The 21,393-nt window shown below is 40.7% G+C and overlaps 1 protein-coding gene across 2 annotated transcripts in view; it reads right to left on the reverse strand.

Annotated features, from left to right (window-relative positions):
- Positions 1-21,393, reverse strand: part of MPP7 (MAGUK p55 scaffold protein 7) — a 432,558-nt gene that overhangs the window by 266,116 nt on the left and 145,049 nt on the right. Inside the window, exon 1 of one of the 2 annotated variants that reach the window (XM_088447792.1) lies at positions 3,798-3,842. The exons of the other annotated variant lie outside the window; for it this stretch is intronic. The gene's annotated coding sequence lies outside the window, so the exon portion shown is untranslated. Of the gene's footprint in view, positions 1-3,797; positions 3,843-21,393 lie in introns of those variants that run through there. 2 annotated transcript variants of the gene reach the window in all.

Genomic DNA, 21,393 nt, shown 5'->3' on the forward strand with positions numbered 1-21,393 from the left:
TAACCCGACGCTTAGAAAATAAACGCCTAAGGGTCAAGTTCAAAGGTATAAAACAGCAAAGTGCAAATGTGGTTGCAGGTCAAGAAGGCGGTGTTCACAGGTTAGGAGATCTTTGCATTGTTTGATGAGGGTAAGTGTCCAGATCAGAGGCTTTGCTTGCTAAAGGGGGGGTTCCATCATTTTTGGGTGGTCGACGGGAGCTATTTAATTGTTTCTGCTGATGGGGTCCATTATTTCTGCTCGAACCAAGGTTTTTGGGCTCTCAAACATAGCAACAGGCACAGTATTTCTCCTTCTTGAAGGTTTGATGATTAATTTCCCCATATACAGATGTGTACTAACACATCATTGCTGCAATAACACCAAACAGCCCCTTTTTGGTGACTCTGCTAGACGGGAGTCCATTTTACTGTAAATTAGTTCTAGCTGCAATGTGATGCGACTAGGATGCATCGCCTATTTAATTTGGTATGTGACACTTGTATATCTGTGTGCGATGGAGTCTGTACACAAAGTGCTACAATGCAGTGCTACAAGTGCTACAGTGTAATCTGTATACAAAGTGCTACAATGCAGCGGCTGTGGCTTTTGTCCACGCTAAGTTCTGATGTGCTTCATATACAGACTCAGGTGCACACAAATATACAAGTATCAGATATCAAATTAATCAGTACAGTATCCTGGTGTGTCCTAGGCGCATTGCATTGCAACGAAGATGCATTTTTGGCAAAAAAATATACCCAACACTAACAGAATTGTATGGGACCTAGCTACTCACTCACGCCAGGCCTGTCGCGCTGGGTGGCGTATTGAGGTTAAATGTGTGAGGACATATCTGTAGTAATCTAAATTGGATGTAGTTTCCATCCCGGCTGTCAGGATGGCAGAACTCAATGCCGGCAATGGTATTCCGACGGCGTTCTGACGGTAAGTAGTGGGGTTTGGGGTTAGGCACTAAGGGGAGGGTTAGGCTGTGGGTGGCAGGAGTTAGGTTTAGGCTGTGGTGAGGGAGGGTTAGGGGTAGGGTTAGGATACATACAGACAGGTGCCGGCATCCAAACCCTGTCCGGATGCCGGCATCGGGATTCTGACCGCCAGGATCCCCAGCTCTGGCATCCCATACCCAACACATCTAAATCATCTAGAAAAAGCTGTATGGGGAAATACAAAATTTCTTATGTAGAAGCCCCACATAACACAGTAGATCAAATAAAAAAATAATAAATGTTGGCCATGTGATACAGTCATAAAACAGAAGGGGAACACTTGGTATATAAGGTATAATGGAGATATCAATGGTAGACACAGATGGATTTATTTCATGATATTGTCAAGTTACACGTTTTTCATGTTATGCAGCCACAGCATGTTGTACTTATTGCAGTGCATTGTGCCAGAGGTGTGAACAGAACAATCATTATGTGTTTGTCAGGTAACAATAAGTGATTGCAGGAGTACTGTATCTATGGTGAGAACGGACTTGGCATTCTTATGGGGGGCATCCACAAGACGATAAAGTTGAACGATAATGATAAAATCGTTCGATAATCGTTCAAACGTCGTTTGAACATCGTTTGCAAATCGTGCAGTAATTGTTTCTAACGATGTACGATGCACGCTCCCGCTGGTCGTTTGATCGTCTCCTCCATCGATTGAACATGCAGGTCAATTTCACTTGATTGCTTACAAATCGTTTACACATCGTTTACGCTGAGCGATCAAACGATGAACCACTATCTGCCCACTATAGCTGAAAGCTCTCAATCACAGATTCAAACAACATAGTTTATCGTTAGATCTTTTGCAAATCTTTTGCACATTGTTCAGAGTGGAAGGACAAATTTCAGGGGAAACTTCAAGGGAAAATCGTTAAGAGGTTGGACAGGGATAAAATCGTCTAGTGGATGCCCCCCCATTACAGACTACTGAAGGCCGAGGAACACTGCTTTCTCTTTGGATTTCCATTGGTTATTGGGACACTGCTACACTCATGCTTCTGATACTAAAAGAACTACATTCATGGACTTCAAAATGAGCAATATATTATTATTTATGTACACATATTAGCCTATAAGGCACTTAAAAGCTCTTTATTCAAAGATCTACTGAAAAACACAGTATTGCAATAACATGGGTTATCCCTTTATAAGTAAATCAAGTGCATTTGTGTGTGTGTGTTCCAGTACATTAACCAAATGGAATGAAAGCTACAATTTCATTTCAGTAAAATTTACAGGTATAAAGGTCATTTGGACAACCGTTCCATGTGGAGGAAACAGACTACAGTTCTTTTCTATAGGCTACTAGAGCTCAGTAATACACTTGTTTCTTTGGCTACAAGCCCTATAAAACACCACATATTGCAGGAGTAGCTCGACTTGTAAAATGGAAACTTTTACACAAAGTGCAAGAGCGATGCTAAAAAGCAAAGAAATGCAAATTTAACAACAGAGCCATAGAAAAAAAGAATAATATAGGTTGTGTTACGTATTAATATTGTAATTAGGATGTTCAGAGGTTAGGAAGCAATGGTGGGAACCAGACCATAAGTGACGTTTCATTCTATTATTAATGTGATTTTTTTTTTCAGTTAGCGGCTGAAAAGCGCATTAACAGCTGAGAGGTGTGAACGAGCCCTGGAACTGGCAGTTAAAAAAAAATATAGCCCTACACATAACCAAAAAAAGTTACAAAAAATAGGGTCTGAGATTTGAAAGCTCATAGGAAATCGGGCAGACAAGAAGTGGGCCAAGCTGTTCTCATCGGCCATCAAACCTGCCTCAGTGATAGAAAAAGAACAGACTACCAGGCGAAGCTGCCAAAAGTCAATCTGCGAGATCTCCTGGGAGCGGTAGTAGTGAATGCTGGGCCACAGGCTGAGACTACAACACTGCACAGAATGAGTCAGGCTTGATCAGCTAGGACCAGGTGTTGGATATATCCACCATGCTTGCTGCCTCCATAGCAAGTCATTATTCCAAACCAAGACTGGTTGTTGACTAGTAAAGTAAACCAGTGAAGGAATTTGCTAATTAGATGATGGCCTTGGTGAATGTCCTGTTTATATAACATAAGGGTAGTGAAATCATTAATATTTCTTTTTAACTTGGTTTATAAGATTGATGTAAATGAAGCATATGCAATTCTGCTATTATGTACAGTATGGTACATAAAGCAACGCAAGCTATATGGACCTTCACCATATTATGCTACAATAAAGGATATTTTATATGGTCATGCTTCTATAGTGTTATAGCTAAAACAAAAATAAACCTTGTATAAAAAATGAGATGCCCTCTAAACCCAAAGATAGGAAGGCATCAAACACTACAAGCTTACATGACCACTAATAAAGATTACTTTTACACTTTTTCCAGACATCCCAGTATGAACTGATCAATAACTGAATAGAATATAATAGAATGCTATTATGCTCGTATCCATTTAACACTACAAACCAGGACACACAGGCCTGGCCAACCTGTGGCTATTCAGCTGTTGTGAAACTACAAGTCCCATTATGTTCTCCCACCGAGCAGTTGGTATAGCATGCTGGTACTTGTTTCAGTACAGCTGGAGAGCCACAGGTTGACCTACACTATACCAGACATAGGACACCAAAACCCTAAACATGATCGTTGGACATCCAGGAGGCGATTCAATTGTTTGAGAGAAATAACACTCACCTAAAGCGTTCGGGAGCAAATTCAATTGTGACAGTGTGTGTGTGTGTGTGTGTGTGTGTGTGTGTGTGTGTGTGTGTGTGTGAGCTGTAAGAAAATACTTGTTGGACTAACCTGTTGAAGGTCTCTAAGAAACATCAACTTCTACCCCTGTGACCTAAGAAATAAATGTAAGCCAATAAATTCAGTTGGGTGACTCAGAAACCAGAGGAGTGCACTCTCTTCACTATTCAGGATAATATATATATATATATATATATATATATATAGAGAGAGAGAGAAATCGTGTGTAGGGACAGTGCACAAATATAGTGATTCCCTCAATGGGATGTAAAAAGGGGTAATGTAAATGTGACGTAATCAATAAATTAATAAAAGTCACTGATCCACTCCTGAAGAAGTCCATGCTGGACGAAACGCGTTGAGACACCCTGACCCAGGCTCTATAGACAGTGGACACTCATATCCAAGAGGACTGGGTACCATTTTGAAAGATAAGCATTTATTTATTTTTCCCTTTTTTGTATTTTCCTACAAGTTGTTTCCCCATGTTAAATGTATCGAAATAAACCATTTGATAAAACGCACTGTTGGGGGATCAATTCTATATCTATCCCAAAGCTTGTGCGCAGTTTCTACTCCTCCAAGGAATATTGAGGAGAAAAAGGAATACTGGGAGATACCTTGGTTGTATTTACTATGTGCTTGATTTACTACGATACAGTCAGGTGCATAAATATTGGGACATTGATAGAATTTTCATATTTTGGCTTCTATTCACCACCACAATGGCTTTGAAATGAAACAAACACGATGTGCTTTAACTGCAGACTTTCAGATTTGATTTGAGGGTAATTACATCCAAATCAGGTGAACGGTGTAGATACAACAGTTAATTTTTGTTGGGAGCCAATTAACCTACCAGTAAAGTTTTGAAGTATGGGAGGAAACCGGAGCACCCGGAGGAAACCCACACAAACATAGGCAGTGAGGCAGTAATGCTAACCATTACCCCGTCTGTGCTGCCATGTGAAAGAGAACACAGAAAAGCCATCTGGTACACAGACTTTTTTTATTATGACAACACAGAGCACTTTATTATTACACTATTGTCTTTGTCATTACGCAGCAAGGGCTCCCATCCCAATGATGGAGCTTGGACAGACCACCAGTAGAGAGGTAAGTATAGCTGAAAGGGGGATGGGTGGAGTTACACGCCGTATGCTGTGTCCATATTACTAGTAGATATATCCAGAAGAGCACACATAGTCATTGATTCGTTACATGGAAATAAAATAAATAATTTGCGTTAACTAACATCTTTTCTCATAGCAACCAGGCACAGGTTTGTGGGTGAATACAACAATGCTTAAGGTTTCAGGCAATAACTACACATGCCCAGTACTGGCAATGTAACAACGTGAAGCCAGACCAAGTCAGAATGCAGTGACTTCACAATGCACAGTAATTCCTTTGTTTCCTTGCTATGACAGTAATGCTGGGTACACACTGTACAATATATCGTCTGTACAGCTGACCAACTAGATTTCGTCCCGATCATCTGGGAGTGTCTAGACACAATGGGCAGTATTCAAATGTATCGCCCCCCCCTACATGCCCGACAGGAGCTATTTAATTGTTGCTCCTGTCGGACGCGATCCGCTGCCGGCGCACCATTTCAGCTAGCAGCCCTAGGGGAGTGCGAGCTGAAATGGGCAAAAAGTAACCTGTTTGGGCACCCCAAACGGCACTATTCGCGAACGTACCCAGCACTTTAGTCTGAGGTAGCCGTTTTACGTGACCACTATGGGCACGATCTGCAACAATTGAATAGCGCCACGCGATCTCGTCACTTTAGACAAATTGAATACCACCCAATATATCTGTGAACGAAGCCTTCATAGATATATCGCATCGGCTGTGCTGCAATGCAGATGCAATATATCATTCACATCTGCTTGTGTGTACATACGACCAAATGAATGACCCATACGCTGGCCACGGGTCCCAGTGAAAATTACATCACAATTGGTTCTTCTTCTCAGACATATCGGGTGCCTGATTGGTAAGTGTATATACTGTACATATATACACAATATCGATTATACATAACCTTATCAAATCGTTAGATCACCGGTCAGCTGATTCGTCGTTCCAGTGTGTAACCCACATAAGAACCCTTAGGACACTGCTGAAAACAGCCATCAAGGACAATAGAGAAAGGTTTTTTTATTTAACCTTCAATAAAAAGAGCAGCAGGGGCCTTATAGATTTTGCTGCAGACTGACGATGTGTCTACCCACAGCACTTTATGTGTTACATGACATCATAAGAAAACCAAATGTGGAGCATTTAAAACTGTCTTCAATAATTACGGGGGGAATGAAGGAGGAAACTCAGGAAACTCAATGAACATTCAATTTGGCCACACAACAAGGAAATAACCACATTTACTTTGACTAAGCCTATGATTCATTTCTGCGATTCCCCAAATATCCCTATAAAAAGCACACTTTTCCTCTCACAGTGACAATGCAATTACTCAGCTTGGAAAGGAAAGCACATTGCAACATTCGAGAGATCACTGGTAACCATTGGAGGGTGACAAAGGTTTCTGTACTTTGTCAGGCCTACATAACATGGAGATTAAAGTCAGGCCAGGCGTTTGTCCACAAAAGCACAGCACTCGCCAAGGACACACTGTACAGATGGAGGAGAATTATGCTGCAAACTGTACTTACTCCACGCAACTGTTTTTATGATGGAAAGAAATTCTCTTTAGCTTTCAATGTCAGATTTGAGTAACCGTTGATAGAGCATAATATGCTCATAAATAAAAAATTATGGGCAATAAAACAGGTTTTCAAATTTCTTAAAACAACCGTTTTTGATTACAAAATACATTTTAAGCAATACCGACACAACTCTGTTATTATAATGTGTACCCATTAACTACACGTGGTGAAGGCAGACATTATGTCTCTCATGCCAGACTGACTTCATTGGTGAACTGATAGGCTGCATTTTCATGAATACTGATTCAGCCACAAAATGGCTGCCTCCAAAAGGGATCGGTATAAAATACCGCCGGACGCATGAAGACCAGCAGTGAAGATCCCAACAGTAAAGCTTCCTGAGACCATTCATGTGTGGGGTTGCTTCTCAGCCAAGGGAGTGGGATCACTCACAATTTTGCCTAAGAACACAGCCATGAATAAAGCATGGTACCAAAACATCCTCCAAGAGTAACTTCTCCCAACCATCCAAGAACAGTTTGGTGACAAACAATGTCTTTTCCAGCATGATGGAGCACCTTACCATAAGGCAAAAGTGATAACTAAGTGGCTCGGGGAACAAAACATGTAAATTTTGAGTCCATGGCCAAGAAAGTCCCTAAACCTTAATCCCATTGAGAACTTGTGGTCAATCCTCAAGAGGCGGGTGGACAAACAAAAACCCCCAAATTCTGACAAACTCCAAGCATTGATTAGCCAAGAATGGCCGGCCATCAGTCAGTATGTGGCCCAGAAGTAGATTGGCAGCATGCCAGGGCGAATTGCAGAGGTCTTGAAAAAGAAGGGTCAACACTGCAAATATTGACTCTTTGCATAAACTTAATGTAATTGTCAATAAAAGCTTTTGAAACTTATGAAATGCTTGTAATTTTACTTCAGTATACCATAGTAACATCTGACAAAAAGGTCTAAAAACATTGAAGCAGCAAACTTTGTGAAAACCAATACTTGTGTCATTCTCAAAACTTTTGGCCATGGCTGTAGATACATTACAATAAATACTTAGATCGGTAAGCTCTATAGATCACTGGCCTTACAAGTCACTGTATATAGGACAAGTGCATAATGTACTTGGCAGAATTCCCTCATAAGTTGCACCATATATACTGTACATCAGGTGCATCATAGGGAATGTCTTACTCATGCATGCCTACTTTTGAAAAAACATATCAAGTAGACTGCACAAGTAGCACCTAAGTGCACTGCCATTCCCTGTTCCACTCATGGGCTAGTGCCACCGTGGCAGGGCTGTAACTAGGGGTGTGCAAGCTGTGCTGTCACGCAGGGTGTAGGGCCCTGGGGTGGTACCATCGCTGCCCCACAGCACCTGCATGTGGCTTGCAAGGTGCCTGGAACAATACCCTGCAGTCACTAGCGCTACTGTGAAACCGCCGTAGCATTCTTAGGACGCAACAGGCAGTGATCTACTAACTAAAAACGGCGGTCCCTGCCCCTAGGTGTGATGTCATCTGTTTATGGACAAAGGCCCTCATTCAGAGCCGTACGCTCTGAGCAGAGCGCACGCTCTGAATGAGGGCTGGGCTCCATTTTCATGGAGCGTCCTCCTGGACGCTCGTATAGCTGTGGGTCACCACCCACAGGCTATACGAGCGTGCTTTGTGATGGCCGCGATGGTCGAGACCATCGCGACCATCGAAATTGCGAGCCGGAGCCTGCGGTTGAGGTTTTCAACCGCAAGCTCCGGAGTGATTTTGGCTCTATCAGAGCCAAAATCACTCCCACTGACATCACTAGTGATGGGCCGGCTTCTGACGGGAGGCGTTCCCGTGGGAACGCCCCCGTCAGGGAGGCACGCCCCCGGCACGCCCACCAAAGGGGGCGTGCTGTCAATCAACATTGACAGCACGCCCCCTTTGATCGGACACAACGAGCGAAGGACTTTCCTTCGCTCGTCGCGTCTGGCGCATGCGCACGACGGAGCTCCCTCCGTCGTGCGCATGCTCAGTGCATAACATCGACCCACTTGCGAGCGGACAGCCGCTCGCGAGTGGGTCTGAATCAGGCCCAAAGCCTGCAGGGCACACAGCCACCCTGTTACGGTGCTGCACCCAGGGGTGTGTCCAGCATGCTACCGGAGGCTAAATAGAGTAGAAGAGCTGAAGGGAATATACTATTATTAGGTATGCAATCAGAATGTCACAGTTTACAATGTAGAAGAAAATCGACGTTGATGATGTAGACATGGTTAAAATGTCGACATAATTAATATCAACACCTGCACAATGTCAACATCGGAAATGTCGACAATGTCAAAAGATCTGTTAGGGTTAGTAAAAGGCAACATAGCAGTGTCAACATGTTCCATATTGCGACTACGACGATATCAACATTCTTATGTAGACTAAATATACTACACCTTTTCAATCAGGTGAAAAATTGTTTTATTGTACTGTAAAAGTTATGGCAGCAATAACCAAGTGTATGAGCAGTGATGTTACTTCCGCCCAATCACTTGTGTTATGGTGTGATTAAAGGCTGAGAAAACGAATTGCTGCAACAAACATATTATTATGTTGATAGGGCTGTATAAATAGGGCACGAGAATTTTTCCAAACTATCAAAAATCTCTCTATCAAACATAATTTTTGACTTCTCATAACTTAACAAAAACAAATAATAAAAAAATGCATTGTAACACAAGCCTTGTGCACTTGAGTCACAAGGATCCTCATTCTACACCTCCTGTGCACACACCAATAATTCTAGAGACAGTATGGACTCTGGAGGCACAGTGGGCACCTGTGAGGTAAGCTTGCCTTAACAGGGGTCCAGAAGGCCTCCCAATATTCTGAAAGTCTCCCGGACATTCCAAGGCAACTATGAAGCACACGTATAGAGCAGTGTAACAAGCTGCCTCCTGATTATATGTAACACACAGACATGAGGTGGGGCTGTGTCAAATTTCACTAAATTATGTAAATTACTTTAAAAGTTATTATTAGAAAAACTTTGGGGCCAATAGCGAGTGAAACACCCTGTATTATTATAGCTGTTATTTATATGGCGCCACAAGGGGTCTGCAGCTCCTTACACGGTATGTAAACAGAGACAGTATGAACAAAACAAGAAAAGAGTAAATTACATTACAAAACTTTGCTGAAAATGGACAAGGTTCATAAACATTTCTGCAGCAGCAGTCACTGTACCCAAATTAGCAGCAGGACAGCCAAGCCCAAATGATTTCTGGCAGTGGGAAGGTGATGATGGTTTAATAGGCTCATAATGGAGGAGTTGAGGGATATGTAATTTAGCATTTTAAAGAGGTTGGTAAATAGAGAAGATATGCACCACTTTAACCAACAATGGCAATAGTCACAAGCACCATTCTAATCTTAATGGTAGTAACCCCAGCAGTGGGTGTTGGGGTCAACTGCCTGCATCTGAACTGGGTGTTGGGGTCAATTGCCTGCATCTGGACTGGGTGTTGTGGTCAATTGCCTGCATCTGGACTGGGTGTTGTGGTCAATTGCCTGCATCTGGACTGTAGATTTTGCTTGGTATACAGTGTAGGCTTCATCCTTGGCTCAATCGGTATCCGGATTATAGACAGACAGTTAAAAGGTCGACAATGTCTAGATAGACACCAGTTGTTAGGTCAATAGGGACAAAAGGTCTACACACTAAAAGGTCAACATCTACAGCCATGGCCAAACATTTTGAGACTGACACAAGTCTTGGTTTTCACTGCTGCATCAGTTTTTATGATGGCAATTTCCATATACTGCAGAATGTCATGAAGAGTGATCAGATGAATTTCAATTAATTGTAAAGTCCCTCTTTGCCATGACAATTAACTTATTCACAAAAACAACATTTCCACTGCATTTCAGCCCTACCACAAAAGGACTAGTTAAATAGTCTGTGCTGTAAAGCATTAAGCTTCCCCTAAATGTGCACTGACTTCCTTCGGTTACAGCTCACTTACCTAAAAGAACAACAGTCCATGTTAGCATTGGACAAACCAAGGGTCCCAATATAAAATCTGGATCACACTGATAGTTAACTTGGTATCGATACCAAAGTTTAAACCATGCATGCACGCTGGAGACCAGCTTCTTCAGTCACCTCTCAGCTTTGAATGGCTGTGGTTAGCCCTGGTGGAATCTAACGGCAGCTAGAAAGTTAAATATGCTTCCTATCAGACAGAGAAGACCATGAGCCCAGCATGCACGTTGCATTGGCAGCAGCTTTACGCAGGCTTTCAGAGAGCATCTACTGTCCCTACTCTTGAGGGAAGACCTGGGACCAGCAATCATGACCTCCTGAAGTCAGTTGCTGTGTTAAATATTAAAATATTAAATATTGGGATGAATTTAATGATTTATAATACAAACGTCTATACTGTGGCAAAATTAGTAATATGGCTGATAAATTCGGCTAATATCTAGGCCCAAGATCGATTTATATCTGATGACCGACCCTAGTCAGTGCGCCACTGTCTAATAACTGCTCCTTTCCGCAGCTCCTCTCTCAGCCACACAACCAAAACAGCTCGGCAGGCTACACTGCAAGAAACAAAGTGCCTATTTTTGGGAGCTTAGGTTACCTATAGATGTGTCACTATTGCTGCAGTCACGTTAAACAGTCCTTCTCTGCATGTCCCGTGAGTCGGTTTGCTCCAAGGGAGTTTTGGGCTTGTATATATGGATCTAAGGGCGGTATTCAATTAGGAGCGAAAAGTCCGTTATCGGCGATAATTTATCGCCGATGATGTCATTTTTGCCATTTTCACTTATCCCCATATTCAAATTCAAAGACTTTTCACAGGTGCGAAAAGTCTTTGTAAAAAAACGGGGATACGTTTTCACCACTGCTTAGGTGGCGGAAAAAAGTGCAGAATTGGGGTTTTGTGTCAAAAAATTTAAAAAAATTAGCATAGGACACCCCTAAAAAAATGGTTTAATTTTGGGGACAAAAAAAAAAGTTGGGGACAAAGTAAAAAATTTGCGAAATTGACTCAGGGGGGGTCCCCAAATATGCGGCAAGTGTTTTCTAGAATGCGGGTGCTTGCGGCAGGTGGATTTTTGAAGAATTTTAAAAAATCACTTTAGGGACTTAAAAATATGCTTGCATCCATTTTCATGTATCCCAAATATGATGGGACTAGTTTTTTTTTTTTTTTTTTAAATTAAAGCTAAATGCTATTCTTTACCACTTCTTCAAAGACACATTTATGCACCTGCCGTGGCTGTTTAAAAACCACAATTACCATCAGCAGGCCAAATCGGGGGTAACCATAGTGATCCCCCATGTCAGACCATCTTTTGGGGGGGTGACAGGCTGATTTCCCCTAAAGTGACAGGACTTTGATACTTACCTTTCCGCAGGGTCCCGTTTTCGCCGATTCCTAATTGAATATGGGGATAAGCGGGCACGCGCCCGATACTTTATCCCCTGCAAAAACGGTGATGATGGCGAAAAGTCCCACCTCAGACTTTTCGGCTATAATTGAATATGGTCCTTAGTAGCAACGTGATGCAACAAAACTGCTTAACAAGACTGCACTGATTAATCTGATAAGCGACACTTGTGTATATATGTGTGAATGAGTCTGAATCTGTATAATGAATGCTGCAATGCAACTTCCACAGCTTTTTTTCACGCCAAGTTCCGTTGTGCTTAATCTGCGACTTTGAACATATTTAAAACTAATTCCTGTGCAGTTAAATTTACAGCCTGGTGTCTCTGGTATAGACTGAGTGGTGCATCGCTGCGTCTGAGGTGTGAATAAGATGCAAGAAGAAAAAGTAGCTACGCTACACTGCTTGGCGCTATTCATTTGTGTTAGGCAACTCACGCAGCATGGCGTATTGCGGCTAGGAGTGCGAGGACACATCTGTACCCTAGAGTCCAGGAGTCTACAGTATATTCTGAATGGGTGGACAACTAGAGTCTTACTTCAGAAATTCCAATGCATACCATGGCCTTGAGATGAGAGCTAGATATGCTTTTATACAGGTCCTTTAACTCCCAGACGATCCCTTAAATACATAATAATTTACAGAAATTGGGTGCATTATACCTTATAAAAGTTTTCGTATTGATATTTGAAGAGATGATAGATGAACTCATTGTAATGACTCTTCATCATTTATAAAGAGATTATTTAGGCTGCCAGAAGTTTGCATTGGGCAAGGAGTTTGATTCCGACCAAGAGAATATAATTTTTTAAGCATCACTTGTGTGTTGAATACACATTATAGCATCACCAGTGTGTTGTATGTGGGATATATCACCCCCTCCCCATAGTGTATGTATACACAAACAGATATTTATATATATATATATATATATATATATATATATACATACATATACACACACACATACACACATATATACACACACCTATTAGAGTTAATGTATAGAAGCCCTTAAGTTATGTTTGCTTATTTATTACCAGTTATTTATATAGCGCACACATATTCAGCAGCGCTTTACAGAGAATATTTGGCCATTCACTTCAGTCCCTGCCCCGGTGGAGCTTACAATCTATATTCCCTACCACATGCACATACTTACACACTAGGGTTAATTTTTGTTGGGAGCCAATTAACCTACCAGTATATTTTTGGAGTGTGGGAGGAAACTGGAGCACCCGGAGGAAATCCACACCAGCACAGGGAGAATATACAAACTCCACACAGTTAGGGTCGTCATCGCGCAACACTAATAAGAGCCAGGTTGAACACTGCAAAACTTTTTATCAGTGAATTGTTGAGAAGCTGCACAAATAATGCCTTATGAGTTCTTTGTGCAGAATAAGTCATATGGCATACGTCAAACACATCGATAAACCATATAGGCAACTAATTATCCTTTACAACAGTACAACTGTTCTGAAATGACTGAACAAAAGGGTCAGCACTTTCAGTTATCAGCCAGCAAATTATTACACAAGAAATCGCCAAGTGAAATACGAAATGCAAACATATTGTTCAACCATGTTTTTACCCAAAAAGTAAAAAATAAATGAATAAGTATAGACAAATGTAAAAATATATGATAATAAAATGGACATTACAATGGTATATATAAAATTATTATTACTAAACTTATTTTTTTTTTCATGAACTCTTGAAAAAATATAAAACCTAAAAACGTATAATTCACCTTCAGATTACTTACATTCATTGCTGAGTACATTTATATAATAATTTTTATCATCTTATAATGTCCTTGGTTACTGCACAATTTTCCATAAATAATTTACACAACACATATAAACAATTCTGTCTAATGATATAAAGACATGGCTGGAAAGCAGAGCAGCACTAGGCCAGAAGAGTACAGCAATGTATACTTTGCTCTAGTTTTTTTTATTTTCTGGAGTGTCAAAAGCAATTGCAAGTAATAAGCATGGTCAGTGCACAGTGCTGCGTAACAGGTCTGCGCTATATAAACAAAGGACAATAATAAAATCAGAATTTCCAACGATAATTTGTCATACATATAATAAAAACAGTATGTTCTCATTTTCACAAATACAGTGTTTTCCCCCCTACGTCAAAATTTACCGCTTGGCAGACAGAGCTTTGTAAATGCGCACAGTGAAGACCCTATCAGATGTACAAGGGATAACCCGATTAAATACGGACTAGTGAAATGTTAATACATTTCTGGCCTGAGCCTGCTCTATTTCCAGTCCAACAAATCAAGCTACATATTTGCACTGATGATGCGGTTTTCTTTGGCCCCATTACCCCGAGTACCCTTTGGAATTTTGTATCAGAAGCCACTCAGGAGTATTAGTGACGGCTGTATGGAATCGATTTGCTGCAGCACAGAAATACCAGCTGTTACAGTATGTCCTGAGAGGGATTACCGAATTTTCTTAAATTGAACTTCAATCCATCTTTCCATAAAAAGTATAACGAAACGCCAGGAACGTGAAGGCGGTATCAAGTGCACCTGAGGCATTTACAATACCCAACAGAATTGTTACAACCAGCCTTTAAAAAGACTTCTTTTTGAAATTTCATTATTCCAGTTGTTCCTTGCTTCTATATATCACACTGTATCAGATTTTTTTTGGCATATACTATGTGGAAACAGTGATATGTTAAATGCAGTGATACATAGTTGAATTTCCACCAGGCCCTTAGTAACCTCTCAGGCTCCTGTAGTAATTGTGACATCTAGTGGTCAGGAGGATATAGACAGCTGGGAAATAAAAGCTCATTTTCATAGCTCACAATGCAGTTCTGAGCAAAGATAACATATGATCAGGTGTACTTACACCTGTGGTCACCAGGAGCTGTGGAACTAGAAATCCAAGCAAACCTTGGTAGGTTATGTGCAATATTTACTTTTGTTATAGTGTGTAGATTACAAGTTTCCCAATAATTACATTTGGGTTTGTCAAACTTAAATACATGGACAGTGTCACCAAAAGCTTCTGATCTAACCCATGGTTTTTCTTTATCTACAGCTACTAACGTAGGGGTCTTGCATTGTAAGGAATACCCTTATACCAAGGTTTCTACAAACTATGAAAATGCTTCCTCATGAACACATCAAATTCTCAATCCCGGGTGCATCAGCGGCTTTATTCCTCAGACAACAATCATTCCAATGGGGGAATTCAATTCTATGTGATGTTACGTCACGCAACATTAAGTGAACTAAAATTAGGGTAGCCCAATATCATGTATTTTCCTGTGCACTTTTATGGGGGTGCAAGGCAAAATACTCAATGTGCAGGTGATATTGTGAAGCTGGATCACCATTATCGGTATTCACACACTGATCGGATGGCATATCATGTGCACTTCTCCAACATCATAGAATTGAAACTCCCTCCAATAATTTACTGACTACTATTGAATTGACAAGCTGTAGTCACAGGAATATTGGTGCAGTCTATGGGCTCTGTTGTAGTTTAGCATTTACCAGATAGTGCTCCCTAGCAAATCTCTGTGGCAATGTGGGAGTGTAGTAGTGAGGCATAGTTAGGCCCAGCACAGACAGAGAAAAAGCTGGTCATAATTACACCCGAATTGTATGCGTTAAGAAAAGATTGGATATTTATCTGTGTGCTGGGATGTACTCATCCATGTGACCATACCACCCCTATCCATACGCCTGGTTAAATTGCCACCAGCCTTATCCTAGAGCAGGCCTGACCAACCTGTGGCTCTCCACCTTTGTGATACTACAAGTCCCAACATGCTTTACCAGCTGATCTATGGGAGGCTTGGCCAGGCCTGTCCTAGAGCTAGAGTCCATCTGAAAATAGATATATATATATATATGCAGGGCTGGCGCTAGGCTGTGCTGCGCTCAGCGCCGTCCTGTATTGCCGCCCCTTCCCTCCTCCGCTCCCTCCAGCTTAAATATATCCCATAGCGCTGGGAGGGAGGTGGGCGTTTCCTGCGCCCTCCGGAAACAGTAGCGCTCCGGGCGACAGACCGGCTTGTATGTGTATTTTATATATATATATATATATATATAAGTCCACAAAGTGAAGGCACTACTCCTTGTTTCAATATTCTTATCACAAAATGTGTTTTATTCACCACCCAGTAAACACAACACCATTACTGGAGCATATTGTCCAAACCTTGTAAAATGCATGTAAAGCGGTTCATATAACAGTCAAAATACTTATGCAATCAATGTCTGTCGACTTCGGTCCACTTTAGGGCCGTTCTAGACTCACAAAGACTTGTCAACAATCCAGCGTGGTATACTGCTAAGGCGCAACAAACCCCCATATTAGCAGGACTTTTAAACTTTATCCTTGATCTAATCATCACACCTGTGTTTCCGGCTGGCGTGCGTTCCAGCCGTCTGCGCATGCGCATGTTTAATTCAGTCTCCCATGTCCGCTCCGTGCTCCCGCGAGACAACAAACCTCCAACCCACCTCGACGTCACACACTTCCATGTGACCATCAAAGCATACGGAGAGCTTGCCTGCGTCACTGCGTTATCATGGCAACGCAATATGTTAACTCATGCACTAGCATCACTGCGTTATTATAGCGACCCAATTTGTTAACCCATGCATTCGCGCACTTATTCATTTTATTAAATAAGGGAAATATATTTATCAATCCATATGTACTTATATCGCTAATCCTTACTATTGGGGGGTTGTGCGCCCTACCTATAGTCCAAACTCTAGACAATATAATGTGAAATATATCACCTTTTACATTTAATGCTATCACTAAATATATTAAAAAACATCTATTAAACATTAAAAAGATATATTCGTGCAAACCTATTAACCACTTTCTTTATATTACCTTAATTATACAAATAATTTATGCTTGAATCCTACAGACCCATGTTCACTTTAGGAACCATTATTAATTACTACATATATCAATGTGTTATAATCACATATCTCCACATTGGATCTGGATTAACAAGAAAAACAGACAGAGTGTTTTTATAAGAAGCAACGGTAGTTAATGTTCTCATTCAATCCCCTAGGAGCAATCGTATTCAGATTAAAAATCCACCGTGCTTCTTTTTGCAACAAATATTTTTCACGGTCACCACCCCTTTCTAACACTGGGACATGATCAATTAACATGCTTTTCAACATCGATACATGATGTCCCTTTTGCATGAAATGACGAGCTACAGGTTTATCGCTTCTACCATCATTGATGGCCTGCCTAATTGACATTCGATGATTTGCCATGCGTTCACGGAATGTTCTTACAGTCTTTCCCACGTAATAAAGGCCACAAGGGCACATCAAGATGTAGATAACAAAGGTGGATGTACATGTTAGCCAATGTTTGATCCCAATTCTAATTCCTGTATGTGGATGCGCAAAATCCTTGCCAGGGATCATACTGCTGCAAGTCGTGCAGCCTAGGCAACGAAAACATCCCAATTTCTTCCTTTGTAGCCATGTGCCTTCCATTTTCTTGTGGAAATTTTTTGTTGGTTGCATAAGTAGCTGTTTGAGATTTGGACCTCTCTTGAATGCTACTATTGGCTTCCTCGCCACACTTTTGAACGCCACATCTGTGCCTATAATTGGCCAGTATTTGTTTACCGCCTTTGCGAAACCTTTTGCTCTGGTGTTATACTGGGTGGTTACTATCATTCTGTCACTAGTTGTTTTCTCACTCCGTTGACTTTTCTCCCGATGAATATAACGAGCTCTACTCAAACATCTGTTCACCACTTTTTTAGAATAGCCTCGTGTCAAAAATCTTTGCGCCATCTCATTTAACTGTATCTCTGATGATTCCGTCTCAGTGTTGTTACGTAAAACACGAATGAACTGTGACACTGGAAGGCCCTCTTTTAGAGCCTTAGGGTGGTGACTTGTTGCATGCAAAATTGTATTCCTGTCTGTTTTCTTCCGAAATAAAGTGGTTCCTAGTCCATTTTCACCCTTAAATATACATACATCCAAAAACTCTATCTTCTCAAATTGTATATTTCTCGTGAATTTAATTGGACACTGTAACTCGTTTAGTTCATCCACCATCTGGTGGAAAGAATTTTCAGTGTCACGCCATAGGATCAGTATATCGTCTATAAAACGAAAATAGTGCAGAATGCTGGGACCGTATTTTGGGTATATATATTTACATTCATATTGTATCATGTATGAATTTGCGTATACTGGCGCCAAATTAGATCCCATCGCAGTCCCAGCATTCTGCACAAAATAAGAGTCACCATATTGGAAATGATTATTTTCCAACACACAATAAACCATGTCACATAAAAAAATCTATCGGGGGGCCCACATACTCAGAATATTGCACAACCTCCCTTATTGCCTCCACACCTTGTACATGCGGGATCACCGTGTAAAGTGATGTAACGTCTAGCGTAGCAAACCATAGATCTTCTGGAATATTATCGATGTTTTTTAATTTAGCCAACAAATCAGGAGTATCCTTGATATAACTTCTACTATTGGAAATTATCGGCTGTAATAGTAAATCAACATACTGTGCCAATGGTTGTAGGACTGAGGATCTAGCGGACACTATGGGGCGGCCCGGTGGTTGCGCCAATGACTTATGTATCTTCGGTATTGTGTAAAAGATTGGGCATACTGGATGCTCCGTAGTTAATATTTTAGCTAAATATTCATCCAAGTATCCTGCAGACACACCTAGTTGAATTAACGTGTCTACCTTCGATTTTACCGATGATACTGGACTATTATTTACTTTAGTATACACATTCCTATCACTTAATTGTTCCTTAATTTCTTGATCATAATAGTCAAAGTCTAGCACAACCACCGCCCCGCCCTTGTCCGCCAGTCTTATTACGATTTTATCATTATTCTGTAAACTCAAAATCGCTTTTCTCTGTCTAATCGTCAAATTATTGTACACTCTATGTCCAATATTCCCCTCAATATATTCCCTTTCCACCAATCGTAAGAACGTTTTAATGCTACCGTTGGTGGAAACAGGATCAAATGTGCTGGAACAATTACCCAGATTGATCTTCTGTCTACACATATCAGAGTCACTGTCTTTAAAGTAATCACGTAATCTTAATTTTCTACCTAATTTATATAGATCAACTGAAAAATCAAAATCTTGACCCTTGAAAGTAGGGACATAGGTAAGTCCTAACGCTAGAACTGATATTTCATCTTCAGTTAATTCATAATTTGATAAATTGAAAACGTTATCTATCATTGTCTTCGTCTGACCTTTCTTCCACCTCCTGCCCCTCCGCGTGTGGGACCTCTTTCTACCTGTATACTCTCTACCTCTACCATTTGCGGGGTCCAAGCCAGCCCGGCACTCAGAATACTAAAGCAATGCTCCGGTGCCCTTCCAGAAGAAGCATAAAACGTAAGGTACAAAGGACGGCACTCGGTGAGACTTCACAGCTGGATAAATAACAGTAGCACAACTTTGCATATATAAATATTTTCAAACAAGTACAAACCTGCATAGCCCAGCAATGCTGAAACTCTCTTGTTTAGCTTACATGTGAATGTCTCAATAGCACCCAGTCTCGCACCACCAGCCATAAATGAAGATGCAACTGAGGTACGTATGACTTGGCTACACCAGCAGTTGTTTGCACTTGGCTATAGAGCATGCACAGTGCACACGTGTGTGTGTGTGTGTATAAACATATATATCTACACATAAACACACAAATATATATATATATATATATATTACATGAAAATATATATAATATACACACATATACATATATATATATATACACACATATATATATATATATATATATATACATACACACACATATATACACATACACACACACAAAACACTCCTCAATTCAGTGATAAATCCTCAAAGCAGGTGTCCTCCAAATTTGAGCCACATAGCAGCGGGACAGTAACAAAATATTACCCCTCTAATTGTGGCACTCAGTCCACAAATAAATCCACTCCAAGCAAGTGTCACTACACTTGCTTGGAGCTTATTTCTGGATTGAGTGCCGCCATTGGATAAGTCCGTAAACTGGCACTCCACAAATAGCTTAGGTATACTTGCCCAGGTGCCCTCCAGAGTAACCCAAACTCCAATATAATGCATGCAAGGCGGCACTCTAAGGACTCAGAGATGGAATAAACGACAAGCTGTGTCAGGTTCTGTGATCAACGTTTCAGTCTTGCGACATATATCAAGAACTTGTATATGTCCCTGGTAGGCGTCTGTCTGTTTGTTTGGGCTAATCTAGAGAACCACTGGATGGATTTTCATGCAGTTTTCACTATTCTATAGAGCATTTGACGAGGAAGGTTTAGGTGTATGATACATTAATGTATGAACTTAGGTGTATGATACATTAATGTATGACAAAAGGGAGCTGAGGAGTGACAATTTTAGTGAAGCAAATCAATGAAAAAACGGATGTCCGAGCGCTTTCTTGGCTTACGCTGCCTAAACCATTAAAGATATATTACAATAATGAACTTTATTCTACACCATATAGAGATTGATATGTATTATCTGGTTTCTCCAGAAAAATTGGTGTAAGCCCTGTTTACTAATGCAACATTTAATTTTTTTTTACTGTTCCTATTTCATTTATTTGAAAGACAATTCTTTAATTTCAAACAAGTCCAATTCCCAGTAAGAGTCTGCTTTGGCATGACAAATTATAAAGCACAGGGACAAGCACTTAACGTGGCTGGAGGTGACCTTAGAGGAGACTGTTTTGCACATGGACAACTTGACGTGGCCCTTTTGCGTGTCACGTCAAAACAAACTCATTTTGTGTTTACTTCCGGAGAATAAACAACTAATGTCGTCTACACGGCAATCTTATAGGACCTCAGTTAAAAAAAAGACCATAGCCGTAAATTAAAAATTGCTCCAGTGCGAAGCTGGGGAGGGTCACAAGTGTTTATGTATTATTTATGTAATATTACATATACACACGTACATATGTATATACACACATTGCCTATCCACACACACAAAAGTAAATAAATAGATTAACTCCTGTATAGGTAAAAAGCTTTGAAATATGACTACCCCTCAGTATTACAGCTTATTCCAAGAAATGAAGGTAATTATTACTTGCATTCACAAAGGCGGCCTCCAAAACCACAAAATTGTTGCCATTCAACTAGAACCACACACTTAAAGCACCGGCCCTCTTGTTTTCATGTAGGAAATAAAAACAGCATGTTTCTGAATAATATCCAAGCAATGCAGCATTTTTTACACTGACTGCATCTCTAAGCAAATAGTTGAATCACCACTAGGAAAACATGACTGTCTGAGTGTGTTATCGGCTGCATGATCAGACACTTGGCCACTCAGAGTGAATAGAACCACTGTACAAATCCCATCTATTTGTCCTAAATCCACAATGACAGACAATGCCAAGTGATGGTGATCCCACTGGTGCATCTCACCATGCCGAATGAGGATTTAATAGCTATTACATCTGTTATTA

Source organism: Taudactylus pleione, unplaced genomic scaffold (assembly GCF_031769625.1).
Source record: "Taudactylus pleione unplaced genomic scaffold, aTauple2 ptg000439l, whole genome shotgun sequence".
In the NCBI taxonomy this organism is placed as follows: Eukaryota; Metazoa; Chordata; class Amphibia; order Anura; family Myobatrachidae; genus Taudactylus; species Taudactylus pleione.